The 16,275-nt window shown below is 41.8% G+C and overlaps 1 pseudogene across 1 annotated transcript; it reads left to right on the top strand.

Annotated features, from left to right (window-relative positions):
- The first annotated feature begins 3,915 nt into the window (after window positions 1-3,915).
- Window positions 3,916-14,544, top strand: LOC103716365 (heat stress transcription factor A-1-like; annotated as a pseudogene). The gene is made up of 2 exons (XR_015974166.2): window positions 3,916-4,336; window positions 8,799-14,544. The product of XR_015974166.2 is annotated as a heat stress transcription factor A-1-like (transcript).
- Window positions 14,545-16,275: the final 1,731 nt, after the last annotated feature.

The following is a 16,275-nucleotide window of genomic DNA, read 5'->3' as shown; positions in this document are numbered from 1 at the left end:
CAAAAAAGGGAAAGGAAGAGAAAGACAATGAGGATCGGCCAGGAGTTTGGGACCAGTTGGGTCGGAATGAGGCTATAGACTCTCATCAGCTAGACAAAAAAGGGGTGGAGGGGAAGTCTCAACCCGACCTTAAGAGTCTCCTTGTAGAGGCTAAGTTGAGAAGGAGGAGGTCGGGTAACCTGGTCGCTGGGACCGGCGAGCTTGAAGATGAACTCGGGGGAAACAATATTACGCTAGGCTCGGACAAGGTCCATCTCTTCTTTTTTGAGGACGGACACCTCGTAGTCCGAGCCCGATCGGACCTTAGACTCAGCCGGAGGAGATGGCTACCGAGCTTGAGGAGAATGGTCTGATGACCAACTTCCCACTGAGGCGTTGACCTCAACTTCACTCATGGTGCAAATCATAAAGAAACAAAGAAGAAAGATGACGAAAGAAAGACAGAGACGAAGAATAAGACAAAAGGAAAAAAGCCAAGCAGCTAAGGAACGGGTACCCACTGAAAATGGAGAAACACGGAGGATGTCGGTGCCGGAGAAACAGAACTTCACCAGAGCACCACCCAAAAGCCTGAACACTTGAGGACTCGGGCGGAGAAGCAAATAAAACAAAAAGTATAAACTAAAAGAAGAGGCCACCCTTATATAGAGGCATGGACGACCCTAATCGAAGCACCAATTTGGCTACTCGAGCAAATTGAGCCACGTGTCAGCTTAAAGTATGGTGTGGGCGATTCACCAAGATCGTTGCAATAATGACGCCTCGAGATAGCCCTGCATTAATGGCGCCTCGGGATAGCCTAGATATGCTGACGCTTCGAGAAGACCAATCATGCATTTATTGGCCCCTAACAAAAGTCTTATCCGCGATCGAGGTGACGACATGACTTCCGTCGCCCGAACCAAAAGACAACTCGACCTCGAAAGTGGAGAGAAAGTGATGGAGAAAATATTAGACACGTCGATCTCGGACCGAACCGACCTCCCTGACCTCAATATGAGGTGGACAACTTCGAACCTAGCCGAGGAGTCATTGGACACCCGCCAACAAAGATTGACAGCACCTCGAACCGGATCACTTCGGTCCTAAACGAGGAGCCGACCAACCCAGGCGAGCAACTTCGTCTCCAATTGAGGGGCCAATCGATACGTGCCGACAAGGATTGACAATTTTGGCAATCAGCCATCATGACAGCGACTGGCTGGTGTGGCAGCTCTGCATTCGGCGAGCGGTCAGTGTCGTACGCTGCTGATGCCATAGCTGTATTCTGGTCGTTGCCTGACGACTAGTGCACATCGCACCGACCCAGGTAAACGACAAAATAGACTCCTCTATATAAATGGGCAATCTGAGGGATCTCAGGTAGATAATATTATTCTAGTGAACTATACTTTGCTGAAATATCTCCCTTCCATACCGTTGCCCCTCTATTCTGACTTGAGTATCAGAGGGTCCCCCACCGGAAACTCTCCGGCAAACAGACTTTTTGTAGGCCATCTTCAGAGGAGTTCAACCCCCGACACCTCCGCCACCTTGTCCAGCTCGGTTTTTGCAGACCTCCAGGTCATCCCAAGCTGTGCTCTGACCTCGGTCCAAGATTCATCGGCAACAAGAAAGAAAAACTCATAAGAAACATAAAAAGACTAGTTTTCCACTTATTAAAAATTAGGGTCCATTTTTTTTTCAAAAATATTCTTAAGCCATCAAAATATGTGAAGCAATGTTTTTTTTAATTAAAAATATAATAAATATTTAATATATTTTTTTAAAAAAATTAGATGCCCAACCAAATATAAATCTTTTAGATATGTGATCAACCAAATAAACTAAAATTATTTTTTAAAAATTATATTTATTTTAAATTATCTTATTAGAAAAAAATATTGCGGCGAGGACCAAGCGAGTCAATCTTTTACTAATATAGTTATTTTTTAGCTACTAAAAATTTTTTTTTTGGTAAATGTGGCAATTTATATAGCTCTAACTAGAGTACATCCTGCCCAGTCACGAGAAAGCAAAGAGTACAAAGGAGAAGGAATATCTCCTGCAGATGTCCATAAAAAGTCTCCGGAGTGCCTAGCGGCAAAGGAGGCGACCCAGTCTGCTGCCCTGTTCGCCTCCCGAAACACATGAGCAGCCAACCCACCCATCTCTTGAACCATCCTGCGAGTCTCTCTGATAAGAGGATGGCCGTCCCCATATCTATCCACGCCTCGGATCCAGTCAATCACCACAGAAGAGTCCCCCTCGAGATACACTCTCTCGGCTCCAAGAGCCCTCCTCGCATATGTCAACCCCTCCTATGCAGCCCGAAGCTCTGCCCCAACAACAGTAATCCCAGGAATGCGCCGTCCTCCGGCTGCTACTAGCCTGCCAAAAGAATCTCTGATCACGAATCCGATGCCTCCAGCTACACCATCCATCAACATACCACCATCGAAATTCACTTTGAGATGACCAAGGGGTGGGGGCACCCAAGAAACAAGGGCGAACCTGGGCGCTATAACAGCGGAAAGAGTACCCCAGATATCCCTGGCCATCTCAGAAGAGAACAACTTGGTAGCTACGGTAACCTCCCTCGCCTGCAATACAGCTCTATCCACCACCATCCTCGGAGTCGACCGCCTACTCTCAAATATACCAGCATTCCTGTCCAACCAAATGTGGTAGGCGAGGTATGCTCTGAGAATCCCCACCTCCCAGAGTCTGGGGCTCCGCATAGAAACTCTCAGCAAGTGGATCATATCCTGTGCCGACTCCACCACCTGGGGCAGGGGAGCAGGTGATCTACTCCATATCTCTCTCGCCCTGGGACACTGCAAAAGAGCATGATCAATGGTCTCCTCAATCTCCGTACACATCTCACAGAACTGGGTGCTCCGAACTCCTCGCCGAACTAACAAGCTTCTGGTCGGTAGGCATCCCCATGCCACCTTCCAGATGAAGAGCGCCACACGCGGGTGAATCCGCATCCTCCAAATCCATCCTCCCTCAATCTGCCGATCCAGCTCCCTACTGTACAAAGCCTGGAGATCCCTAGCTCGTACCCGCGTCCGGCCTGATGACCTCCATACTAACCTATCAGGCTCCTCCCGGGCTGGTACTGGAAGAGCCAGAACCAACTCTGCCAACTGCTCCCCAAAAACCTCCCGAATCAATCCAATCCTCCATCGGCCCCCAATAGGGTCCAGCAAGTCACAGACTCTGTATCCACTCAACCTCGTCGAATCCACCATGATCGGCAACCGACTAATAGGCTGCTCAGTCACCCAGCTATCCTCCAGAACGTCGATAGATCGCCCATCCCCGATAGCCCATCTGATTTCCGGAAGCACTACCATGGCTCTGGCACATATCTCCCTCCAAACCGGTGAATGGTGACGGCCAGCCCGTATCCCCTGCAGTAGGGGACCATACTTGGCCCTCATCAACGAGGACCACATACTGTCGGGCTCCAGTATAAATCTAGCTACATGCCGTGCCATTAGAGCCTCCCGTCTCACCACCAATGACTGCACCCCCAGACCTCCCAATCTGGTCGGCTGACACACAACCTCCCATGCCAATAAATGAATCCCACCTCTACCCCTGCTCCTCCCCCAGATGAAGTTCCTAATGAGCTGCTCAAGAGTCCTCAGAAATGTCACTGGAACGATAGAGTTGGATAGAAAGTAAGTAGGGATCGAAGTAAGGACTGACCGAACTAGAGTAATTCTCCCCATCATCGATAATGTATGCATCTGCCATCCCTCCAGTCTATGTCTGATACTCTGCTCCAAAGAAGAACAGTCTCTGCTGCGTAGTCGCTGACCTGAGAGTGGAATTCCCAAGAACCTCAAAGTGTCATCCTGCTCACCTACCCCCAAGATCTCCAAGATAGAATTCTTCACTACTAACAATTTTTTTCCCTCTCTTGGCACCGCTCTCCGCTTCGGGCCACCGTCTTCTCTGTCCGCCTCCGCCGCCGTCACCTGTTTTCCGTTATTAGGGTTTTACCTCTCGAAGTCGAAACCATAGGACTCTCCAGCCTTCTTCGTGGGCGATATCTCTCTCCGAACCCCGATCTCCGTCCCCATTCTCCTGGATGGACGCCGACGGCGGCGGGGAGGGGACGGCGGCGGGGGCGAATGCGGGGCTGGGAGGGAACGCGCCGCCGCCGTTCCTGAGCAAGACGTATGACATGGTGGACGACCTGTCGACGGACGCGATCGTGTCGTGGGGGCCGGGGAACAACAGCTTCGTGGTTTGGAACACGCCGGAGTTCGCGAGGGACCTCCTCCCCAAGTACTTCAAGCACAGCAACTTCTCCAGCTTCGTCCGCCAGCTCAACACCTATGTGAGCCCCCCTCTCTCCACTCCCTTTTCTGATGATTTCCCTTCGAATTATGTCTCTCTTTATCCTTTTTTTCCCCTTGTTTTGAAATTTGAATTGGTACAAAGTAATGGGCGCTTCTTGATTTCATCTTTCTTTATGTCAATTGGGGTTTTCTTGAGCTCTGAAAGAAGGTTAGGTTGTGGACTGGGGTAAAGACGAGCTCGAACACACTGACACCTTTGCTTCTATTCTAGCAATTCTTTTCACTGAGGTCTATGACTTAGTTTTCGCACCAAGAGCGGCAGGGATGCCTAGCTATTCTGCATGACTTCCATGAATCTTCATATTCTATAACTCATCAAATTTCACTTCTTATCTCACATCTCTTTCCCATTTCCAACTAACTAAAATGCATAATTTTTAAAACAAATACAAAATATAAATCATGGTTAAAATCTTTGAAGTGGTGGACTGAATGATTCTAATAATAGAGCAAAAGATGTATAAAGTCGTATCATGGCCTGCAGCGAAAATCAAGCATACGCAAGGGAATATATGGATAAATAACTCCTGCAGATTTTTATATGATATAATTGAGATTATTTTCTCTTTATACCTTCCCTCTGCATCAAACAGTCTGCTATTTACAGAATTGCTTCGAAGCGTTTTGTTGAAGCTTTGAATGAAAGAGTTCCACCAGTCTGCTACTAAAAAACAAACACTTCTGTTTATATTTTCCAATTACATTAGCTTGGTACCAAAATCAGTTAACTTTTATAGTTATTCAATTAGATTATCCCTAGTTCCTACATAATATTCCTATGTCAATTATTTTTAAAGATTTAGCAGATTTTTATTATGAAAAGTGTTTGTGTGTTTGTTTTTCTCTTCAAATGTCAATTTCATTAGAGGGGTGAAAAGAATAACAACTTTCGATAAGTGGTTCTAAACATGAAGCTTAACAATATAAAGGCTGATAATTGTAAACAGAGGTTTGCATTGATGCAGAATACTGCATAGATCTGGTGCTTTCATCTCAAACATATTCTTCCTTCGTTGATCCATTGAAGATTTCAATGATGATATCCAAGGTTCGCAATCCTAGACCCGACACCTATAATGGTAGGCCGACAGTACAGTATTTTACATGCTCCCATATTGTGTTGTACCGGTGTGAACCAATAGGAAAACCAGCAAGGGAGGAGGAGAGAGAGGAAAAGAGAGAGAGAGGGGGGGAAGGGGGAGGGAGAGGGAGAGGGAGAGGAAGGGAGGGAGATGCTGGCGTAGCACGAGATAGGCGGAGAGAGTGGGGAGAGAGGGCTTCCGAAATAGAGGTGGAGTTCTTATATCGTTTCGAAATAGGGGCTTCGTCCTCTTTTATATTTTTGTTGAAATTTTTCAAGTGAAGTCAGCGGCCACTGCCGACTTCACTTTTTTTTTGAATTTTTTTAAATATAGTTGGCAGTTTCGGAAAAAAATAATAAGCAGAGTCGGCAGTGGCTGCCGACTTCACTTAAAAAATTCAAGAAAAATATAAAAGGGGCCGAAGCCCCTATTTCAAAATGAAATAAGGGTGTCACCCTATTCTGGCAACACAAAGGAGAGGGCTTCGAAAGCCCTCTCTCCCCCCTCCCTCTGCCTCTATCTCCCTTCCTCCCCCTCTCTCTCTCTCTTCTCTCTCTCTCTCTCTCTCTCTCCCCTTCTTTCTCTCCCCCTCCCTTGTCGGTTTCTCGATCTAAAGGCCGGAACCACCCCGGCCGGCCTCTGGTATAGCTACATCCGGAACTAGGCAATTTGGGACTATATTGCTGACCTTGATGACAACAACCTTTTTCTTTACCAACCTTTTTTATTTCTTTCCCTCAGTAGAGGCCCTACATCAAATAATATCATGATGGACCTCGGATAAGAATGTCCATAACTATGAACTGTCATGAAGATAACATTCCCAAGGATTCATCAGGGACATGTATCTTTAAGAACTCCTCTTAAGTTGCATGCCGTTAAGGGCCAATAAGTACCCTTTCCTTGTATGGATGTCTGCATGTCCATTTTTTCCCTTTGTAGTCCAAGGAAGAGATCTGTTAATGCTCCTTGCTTCATGAAGATGGTATCAGATATTGTTGCATGTGAGGGATTACATGTTGGATGCTTCTTGAAATTTTTTACATGGATATGATTAGTAGAATTGTCATCTTGACAAGATTAATGGAAGATATACTGTTGCGTTTTTTGAATGGGGAGAAACTTTATACACTAGAAGTTGATTTATTCAGTCTTGTTTGCTTTCTTCATATGAGGGTCAGTAGTTGGAGTTTTATAAAGTCCAAGAATATGTCAAGGATAAGCAAACAGTAAACATGCCTAATAGATGAGAACTGGCTTATGGCTTGCAATTCAAGGTTGTACAAGAAAGAGAATTGGTCCTGTTTTTTCTTGAACATCAAATAGTCCTAGGAATGAGGCACAAACAGTATTTTTAGGGTTGGAAGTTTTTGGAAGTTTGTTTTTTTAATATTATTTTATTTACCTTTCAGTCTAGTTGCAAGTTGTCGTAAAATTATAATGTTGAAGTAATCATATAAGATTAATGGTTCAGATGTGAAAGAGGGTAATGTTTACCTGTAACCTTTATAAAACTACATTGTCTTATTTCTCATAGGTTTCAGGTAGCCCAAATATTAAATAAGGCTATGAATTGGAGGATAGATTAGTTTTTACATTTGAAATGCAGTTGCATACTTTGTTGCTTATTTGTTATAGATTTCTAATATTCCAAATATCAAATAAGGCTACGAATTGGAGGATAGTTTTTCTTTTCCCAAATTTGTAGTGCAGTTGCATATTTTGTCTGATTTAGTGTTTCCCACTTCATCCACCCTGTAATTTTATTACTCTTTTACCTTTCACATTTTGACATTGTGCTTTGCAAGTACGTTGCATCAATTCTTGGTGATGCTTCTTTGTCTACATCATATAAGTTAAATGTAATCTGTTTATCAAGTCTTGACTGGTTCTATGTAATGGCATCATTCGCAACACCACCCAGCGCCCCCCCCCCCCCCCCCCCCCCTCCCCCCCACCACCCAGCGCAACACCATTCGCAACACCACCCAGCGCCCCCCCCCCCCCCCCCCCTCCCCCCCCACCCCGCCCCGCCGTGCGGCTGAAAACACACCTGGAAAGAGAAAAAATGCGGGGTGGGGGGAATCACAAAAAGAACCACCACCTTCAAATCTTTCTCTCAGGGAACATGGACTGGCTATCTGGACTTCATCATTTGAATCAGGTGGTTGGACCAAATAAAATGGAAAAATTCTATGAAAAAAATTCAAACTTAAATATTTTTGAGAAATCGTCACCTTATCGTCTTCCCCTTTCTAATTCATTCTCTAGAATAAAATATTCAGTTTATCCATCAATCAAATAACTGTGTAATTGATTCATCATTTCTAGAAATTTGTGTCCATTCAGAAGTGATTTCTAGAAATGAGCCTGATTGTTGTTAATGTTGTGTTATGCAACAATGCTTGGCAGACGAAGCAGGAGATAGGCTGGTATGGGTTCTTTATAAGAAGCCATGGTACTATGATGCTTGTATCACCTGGGCTTCTCTGTTTTGATTTTTCTTTTTTTATTTGAGGGTTGAGTTGGCAGCAGAGTAGATTTTTTCAGGCTCTCACTGGATCCTGTTGATCTCTGAACAGTGAGATTTATATTTTTATTCTCAGAAATATTCTCGCTTCTTGTGACCTGAAATATTTGAAGTAGGGAAATCAGGTTTTCTAGTAAAGATATGTGTGGAATCTCATAAAGAGTAGTTAATTGTAGCCTAAATACTAACTCATGTAGGACATAAGTTGTGTACAACTATCTTCTGGTAGTTACCAACACTGCTTAAATCTATTGTTCTTTTTGATATGCCAGAATTTTCTTATAATAGTGTAAATAAAAACTATGTTGATAAGTCATTTCAAAATAAATTTGTGATCAAGGTACACCATCTCGGTATTAGGCCCGTATTGGTGCCATACTAGCATTGTGTCGATACGGTACAGTAAGGAGCCAGTTCAACGTACTGAGTATCAGTACGACCTCCGTACCATATATCGGTACCGAATCAGTACGGTATGGTACATCTTGTACCACCTGATACGTTACAGTAAGACGAACTTTACTTCTGATGAGTATTATCGCATCTATCTTGGATCGCCTTGTTGAATTTTTGCCATTTCTGCCTATCCGAATACTCAAGCAAGAGAAGACACTGGATTTAACGCCTCCTTTTTCTGTTGTAATGCTTCCAATTAATGTGGCCTATCAATATTTATCCATAATATTGGTAGTGATATGGTTGATAAATCAGCTTTTAGTATTGCATTATTTTTGATAAAGCTGCTTCATTCATTGCATTAAGATATTGCATAAGCATTAATATTTATTTCTTCTTTATTTTCCTGATTTCTTTTGCACTATCTGTCAGGGTTTTAGGAAGGTTGATCCAGATCGTTGGGAATTTGCAAATGAGGGATTTCTAAGAGGCCAAAAACATTTGCTGAAGACTATCAACAGGAGAAAACCAGTTCAGACACACAGGCAAGCACAGCAGTCTCAAGCACAGGATACTAATGTTGCAGCATGTGTCGAGGTGGGGAAATTTGGGTTGGAGGAAGAAATTGAGATGCTGAAGAGGGACAAGAATGTCCTCATGCAGGAACTGGTTAGGCTGAGACAACAGCAGCAGGCCACAGATAATCAGTTTCATACCTTAGGCCAGCGCCTTCAGGGAATGGAACAGCGACAGCAGCAAATGATGTCATTCTTGGCAAAAGCCATGCAGAGCCCTGAATTCTTGGCTCAGCTGGTGCAGCAGAATGACAACAACCGGCGAATAACTGGAGTGAACAAAAAACGACAATCTCCCACACAAGTTAACAAGCTGGATGGTGAGAGCACAACACCTGATGGTCAAATTATCAAATATCTGCCTTTAATGAACGAAGCAGCAAAAGCAATGCTAATGCAGATTCTAAAATATGACGCATCTCCCAGGCTGGAATCTTTGGGCAACCCTGAGAATTTTCTTGTCGAGAACCTTGCTTCATTACTGCAAGCATTTGATGGCAGAAGTTCTTCGAGTCGGAACTCAGGAGTCACCCTATCTAAGGTTCCGACTATTTCAGGGACTCCATATTTACCTCCGAGCTCTGGATTTTCAGCAATTTCGTCATCATCTGCGCCATCTGAGATCCAATCATCTGCCAGTGTAGCTGGCATGGTTTCAACAGCTGAACTTCCCAAAATGAGCATGCTATCAAGAGCTCCAAAGGCCATTTCTCAGCAGACTGATACAAGCATCTCTGAATTTTCTCAGATGGAAGGAGTAGTTCCAAATGACAATGCTGTTGGTGTTTCAAGCGAGAACCATGTGCAGCCTGAGGCAGAGTGCATCTATATGAACCCCATTTCAGCAGTCATGGATGATCAGGTTCCCATTGAGACAGACAAGTTTTCTTCTGATACGGATATTAATATCTTAACTGATGAGGAACAGAAACTTCCCGGCATAAATGATTCTTTCTGGGAACAATTTCTCATGACTAGCCCACTCTCAGGTGATGCAGAAGACAAATTCAAGCATTCATGAAGCCAAGGAGATGAAGCCAGAATGGGAAAATGGGTGGGACTCTGCTGAAAATATGGATCATCTCACAGAACGGATGGGATTTCTTGCATCACTAAACAAAACATGATATCATGCCTACGTAAACTTTTGCCTTGGATGCAGTACTGAATAGATAGTTATAGATATATCATCTGGTCCCTGTCTCCATGATGGGCTCTTGATGATTGTAGTTATAGCAGAACTTGCACATGGAGATAGCAGCATTTTCAGTTATTCTTCCTGCTTCCATTCCAAGGTAACCGAGTCAAACAAGCTCTTAGAGTGCCCATTTTGGGTTTGTACAAATCTCATAGTGGTTTTGACCTCGTGCTGTATAGGTAAAAAGCTTTCGTTTGAAATCTTAATGAAAATATAAAATGTTGCATCCATCTTCCTCAACATGCTATTCTTCTAGCGTCCTGATGGCATTCTTACAGTTTGAGTAGCACCAGTTATATTGACAATATTCATTGACAAATTCTGTGAATAACCAGAAGCTATTCTGCTGCAACTTGTTCTATTTTCACCGCGAATTACAGTTAATATTTAACAGCCAACTGCTTTTTGTGGACTGTCATTTATCTTTAGCTCTCAGGCTCTGGAAAAGCCAATCATTCTAGGACATGAATGTCAAGTTCTGCCTGTCTATTGCAATTAATTACAGCTTCTAACTGCAGTCTACCTAACCAATTCCCTTATGATTTTTTTTTCTTCAATATGCCTCGTTGCAACTATATTAGACAGAATGTGATGAATAAGAATGCAGCTATTGGACAGCATCAGTGCATTACTGTGTGCTTCATCTATCAATGATTGCATTGCATAATTGGTTGGTGCAATTTTACATGCACTCAAATTCGGATCAACTCCTTTTGGTCTTGCAGTGCAAATTATATTGTATTATCATAATACATTATTAACATATCTTTGAATTGGAATGTCTAATGTAGACAACGTATATCATATACTGTAACTATATTTTTAATAATATTATTAATAAATTACATATTTTACTAATACATATTATGATAACTACCTGCATTTTACATATCAATTCTATATTATTCATATTTTCATAATAACATATAATCTTTACAATATTATTCATATATTAAATAGTACAATATAATTAATATTTATTTTTATTATGATATTATAATAATTACATATTATATTTTTCTTTCCATTAAATATATCATAGTCAAACTATAAATATGAATAACCAAATAATTGCATATTAGATTCATATTGTGGTAATAGAATAATATATTTATTAAATTATCAAAATATTTCACTAATTATGTTAATAATATATTTAATATTTGTTATAATATAATATATGGTATATAATTATAATCAAGGTCTGCCGTACCGGTCGTCTACCGGACCGATATGGTTCGGTTCGTATCGAAACCGAACTGGTACGAACCGAAAAGCATATTTTTTTTTATCTTCTAGTTTTCATGTCCAGTCCACGCGCGGACGCGCGGGATAAATGTCATAGAGTGACATTAAATACCACTAAGTGGCATTAATGAGCCCGCGTGGGTGCGCTGCCCAGCGTGGGCCAAGAAACCGCGCGGGCGGGGAAATCGCCCGTGCGGTGTTTCACAGCGCGAGGAGCCGCGCGCGGGCATAGTTTCTGGTGCGCGGAATCGCGCGCCGCGGGCAGACCCGCAGGATAAATGCCACAGAGTGGCATTAATGAGCCTGCGCGGGTGTGCGGGCTAAAGAACCGCGCAGGCTGGGGGGAATCGCCCGCACGGCGTTTCACAATGCGGGAAACCGCGCCAGTGCGCGAAACTGCGTGGGGTGGGGAATTGCGCGCCCGCACGCGGCCTCGCGCCTGCACGGGTGCTTTGCTTTGCGTGCGGGGCGCTCTGCCCGAGGAGCGCATGGTCGAAAGGGCCACACGCACTTTCCCACCGTAAAGAAAAAAAACCGTACCGCTGCGAACCGGCCGGTTCGCACCGGTACCAGCCAGTACACAGCCGGTTCGCACCGGTACCAGCCGGTGCACGATCCGTACGCATGCGTACCGGTCGAGATCGACCCGAAAATAGCTGGAATCGGTTTTCACGCTATCCGGATACCGAATCCAGACCGAACCAGTCCGTACCAGGCCAAACCGGCCGGTACGGTCCAATTCGGCAGACCATGATTATAATAAATAATATATAATATATATATAGTATTTCTAACTATATAGACCATAAAGTTCTATACAAGTATCATAAAATAATGATATTTAAATAATGATGTATTACATTTTTTTAATAAAAGATATATGTTAATACAAGAATTAAGTATTGATCTGTTATGCTGATACCGTACTAGATCGAACAGAGATTTGATCTTGGAGGCATCCGCAGCGGCAAGTTTCTACAGTCCAGGAGCGAGCAAGAACATTGCATCCCAACACTTGGAACATTTTGGTGTTTCAGGACAACTTGTTTTTATTTTTTAACTTATTTATATTTATTCATACATTTCTTTGTTTTTGTATTTAATGGTTGTTCCAGCCTCTCCAGTGCATCTCATTACAGGTTCCATGCCATCCTGATCTATTCCCATACTAGGATGTGCCTCTGTACTAGGATTTAAATATTCAACTTCCATTGCAGCATTGTTGAAAATTTTCAATCAAAAAGACAAAAATTTTACATCAATCATTGGTTGCTTTTTCAGCATTATTAACTACAATTCAACTCTTGATTGACATGATATTAACCTAGAAGGAGATATGCCTACACAAGCTTCCAATAGACACAGTGAAAGTAGAAAAAATATAAATAAGTGAATCAGAAATTGATTAGAAGAGTACCAGAGGCTAGTTGGGAAGTAAAAGTTAATAATTAATCAGAAGAGAACCATAAAGCTAAGCAAAAGAAGCACAGGAACTAGAAAAGGAATTAAAATATTAAAGATAATTAATAGCTTTACCTCGCTAGTAATGATCCTTGTCTATTTCTAGAATCCATTAGAGGCCATTGGAGGTTATCATGATTCACTGAAATCTATCAATTCATTGTCAGCTTTCCTAGAATCTATCAAAGCTCACTCCAGAATCCTAATAGAGCATGTGTAAAACCTACTGCACAGAGAGAACACAAAAGTAAACTCAAAGATAAACTTCACTAATTCTTTTGATTTTATTAGTGAAACTGAGTACCTGAATATATATAGTGATGGAGCTCCTAAAATTCATAGGAGTTCATAATTTTCCGAGATATAATTAGTTCAAAAAGAAAAACAAAATACATACTTCTTCTAACACCAATAGGACTTCTAACTTAATGAACAATTGTTTCTAGAAGGAAAGAGTAGGGAAAAATTGACCCAAAATATTGACAAATCATTCTTAATTCGAGTTAGCCGAGAGTGACATTTTTATAACTATTTCAAGTTTGTTAACAATGACATGTTTCATTAAAATAATCGTGTCTTCCTCATCTGAACTCTTATTGAGGTCATTTAAGTTGCTTTCCAAAGACGATTCGATGCTTATGTCCATTAGGTGAGGAAACTAATGATGGAAGGATACAAAGTTGAGGAGAATCTGCAATAGAAATCCCTGAATCTTTCCAGTACTCAAAAGCTCAAAAACAAAGATAAGATCTCAAAACTTAAGAACTGGAGAAAAATTATACATACATGAAGACCTCAAAATTACAGATGATTATACATCAAACTATTTAATTTATTCTTTTATTTTTCTTTCTGTCACATCAGGTGGCTTTGATAAAGGTCTCAAGGAAAATGTTGATTTTTTCACATCTTGCTCTACTGCAGAAAGAAATCAGTTGCTCTCTGAAGGTATGTGTTCTTGATATGCCAATGGGATGATCAAAGACATTATTCCGTATAGCTTTCTCTAGTGAGGGAGTTTTTTGTCTGTCTTTTCCAGAACTGAATCCAATTGTATGAAGTATGAACTGTTAGCAATGTTTGCAAATTTCATTCTCATTATGTTGCTAGATGTTGGAACAAAAATGGCCTTTAAAAAAGGAAAAAATTATCAATGCAGGATGAACGCTCCGAGATATTTTCCCTCGAAGTGGCAACGACGGCAAGAAAGCTTGTAGTTGCATGCCTGGATGTAACAGTGGAGGGCCATTGGAGGCAATTAAGCATGAGGTCACAGGGTTTCTCTGCAACCCCACCCCACTGGCAATGCAATAGCTATGTCTAAACTCAGAAGCAACCCTGAGATGGCAGAAAAGATGGGTAAAGAAGCATATCATCATATCAGTGAAAAATATCTCTTCCAAGACATTAGGGGTAGAACCGAAGCTTTATGTCATCAAATGTGCATCAGAGGACAATTCAGTGAAAGTTTTTTCCACATATGATACATAGTATGACTGGATATTGTGATGGGTAAGCTGGCCTCTTATTGGTTATATGGTAGCTAGACACTAAGGTGACCATGGGGTAATTCAGTTACTGACTGTTGACAATTTTACTGTTTATATATGGCACCAAGATACGCTGATTGACTGTTCAGAATGTATTGCAGATCTATATTGGCAATGTTTCATCAATCCAACATGACTTCCACAGAGGTTTTGATTTATGCCTGCCATTTTATTTCGACAAACTTCTGTCATGACTTTCAGGTGGAAAGTGCTAGCTTAGATTATGCATATGTGTGAGCTGCTTAAGTGAAACAATCAAACAAGAGCTGAAGCTCTTGCATGAGTTAACCTTTCTGCTGCAAGAACTTTAGGTCAGGACCTGAGTTATTATCCAAATCGATTGGTTCCACTTCATTATTTTAACATGCTGCTTCAAGTTGCTGTCAAGTTAGGTTGATGTAATGCAACTGCTATGCGGCCATAGCAGGGGGCTCCTCTTTCTTGTGGGATATAATCTAAGAATGAACCGAATTAAACACCGCATCTATCCATATATTCTTATGTTCAAGGTTTCTAGATTGCAAAGGCTATAGTGATTTTAAACACAAAGGCATTGTAGATCATTGTTATATTGATACTCAATAGATTCTCATCCTCTTGGTTTTCGAGGCATCAATTCCAATGTGTTGATTCAAGTGATATATCTTCTCAGCCTCAGTTGCCTACTTTCTGAAATTTTGCGACTCCAGATGCATTCACATCTCAGTGATCTATTTAATCTCAGATGTGCTATAATTTCTAAGTAGCTGTGCTAGAGGAAGAGGAATGGGTTTGCTTCCACATGGTGGTTGAATCAAATTAACTAGAAAAAACCGAAACTTTTCTTCTTTTTTTCGGGTACATAACCAGAGACATCTTTCAGCAGCGTATCTAGTAGGAGTAAACAAGGTCTAAGGCATCTCCCATAATGTGCTTGAATGGATGATTGGACTGAAGCATGAGCATGAATGCCTGCGTCAAGGCATTCCACTGGTACGGGTAGTCTCAAATACCCCTACCACCCCAATTCACGGTAAAGGTAGGGTTTGATAAAATTATTTGGTACAAACTACTAACTTGAAGCAACACTCATTAGTTCCTAAACATGATTCAAGAGTATGGAAATAAGCAGACAAGGCAATAAAAGACAGCAGGTGAAATGTAATCTACAAAAGTTCTCTATTATCATAACAGAATGGCTATAAATCCTTTTGTGTAAACAGGGAATTATATTAATCTAGTATAGATGGCATCATCTAACAAGTTCCCTAGATTGATGGTGCATCAAAAATCCACAGAAACAGAGGCACTCGGCGACATAATTTGCGAGCCAGCCTGCCAGTTGGCTTGCCTCCCCGTAGATGCGAGAACCGGAAAGACAGCAGGCATGGAAGCCGCCCATTAGGGTTCACTTGAAAGGGATGGAAGCCACCAACCATGTCAGATCTTTCTCGGGTTTATTTAACACCTCTTCCTTCTCTCTCTTCTAGGATACAGAAGAGAGGAATTCTGGATGCACCTTTAAAGAATTGGATAATTGGATATTGTTCAGATCTGAATGATACAGGAAAAATTACAGCATTTTTAGAACTCGGGCAGGTGAAAACCCAACCAAAAATCAGGGTGTGTGCACGGATTGAGTGCATGCATCTTTCATCACTTCGTGCCAGCAAGTTATGAAAGGAAAATGTTATAACAAAAAAACTTTAATATCATTTACACACAAAAAAAGAACAATCTTAAGCTGCTTCATTAAGTGGCATAGATGACAAGACGACATGATCATCCAACAAAACAAGATCAAATAGTCGTGAGTATCTCCCATCGACGACAAAAAATGACCTTAGGTGGGACTGGAAATCAGCTTAGGACCAAGTTCTGCCCCCACGGACAAAACA

The sequence above is a fragment of the Phoenix dactylifera genome, chromosome 16 (genome assembly GCF_051530095.1).
Source record: "Phoenix dactylifera cultivar Ajwa chromosome 16, Ajwa_hap1_PhDact_Kaust_v1.1, whole genome shotgun sequence".
Taxonomy (NCBI): Eukaryota; Viridiplantae; Streptophyta; class Magnoliopsida; order Arecales; family Arecaceae; genus Phoenix; species Phoenix dactylifera.
This window is presented reverse-complemented; position numbering and strand designations above follow the sequence as displayed.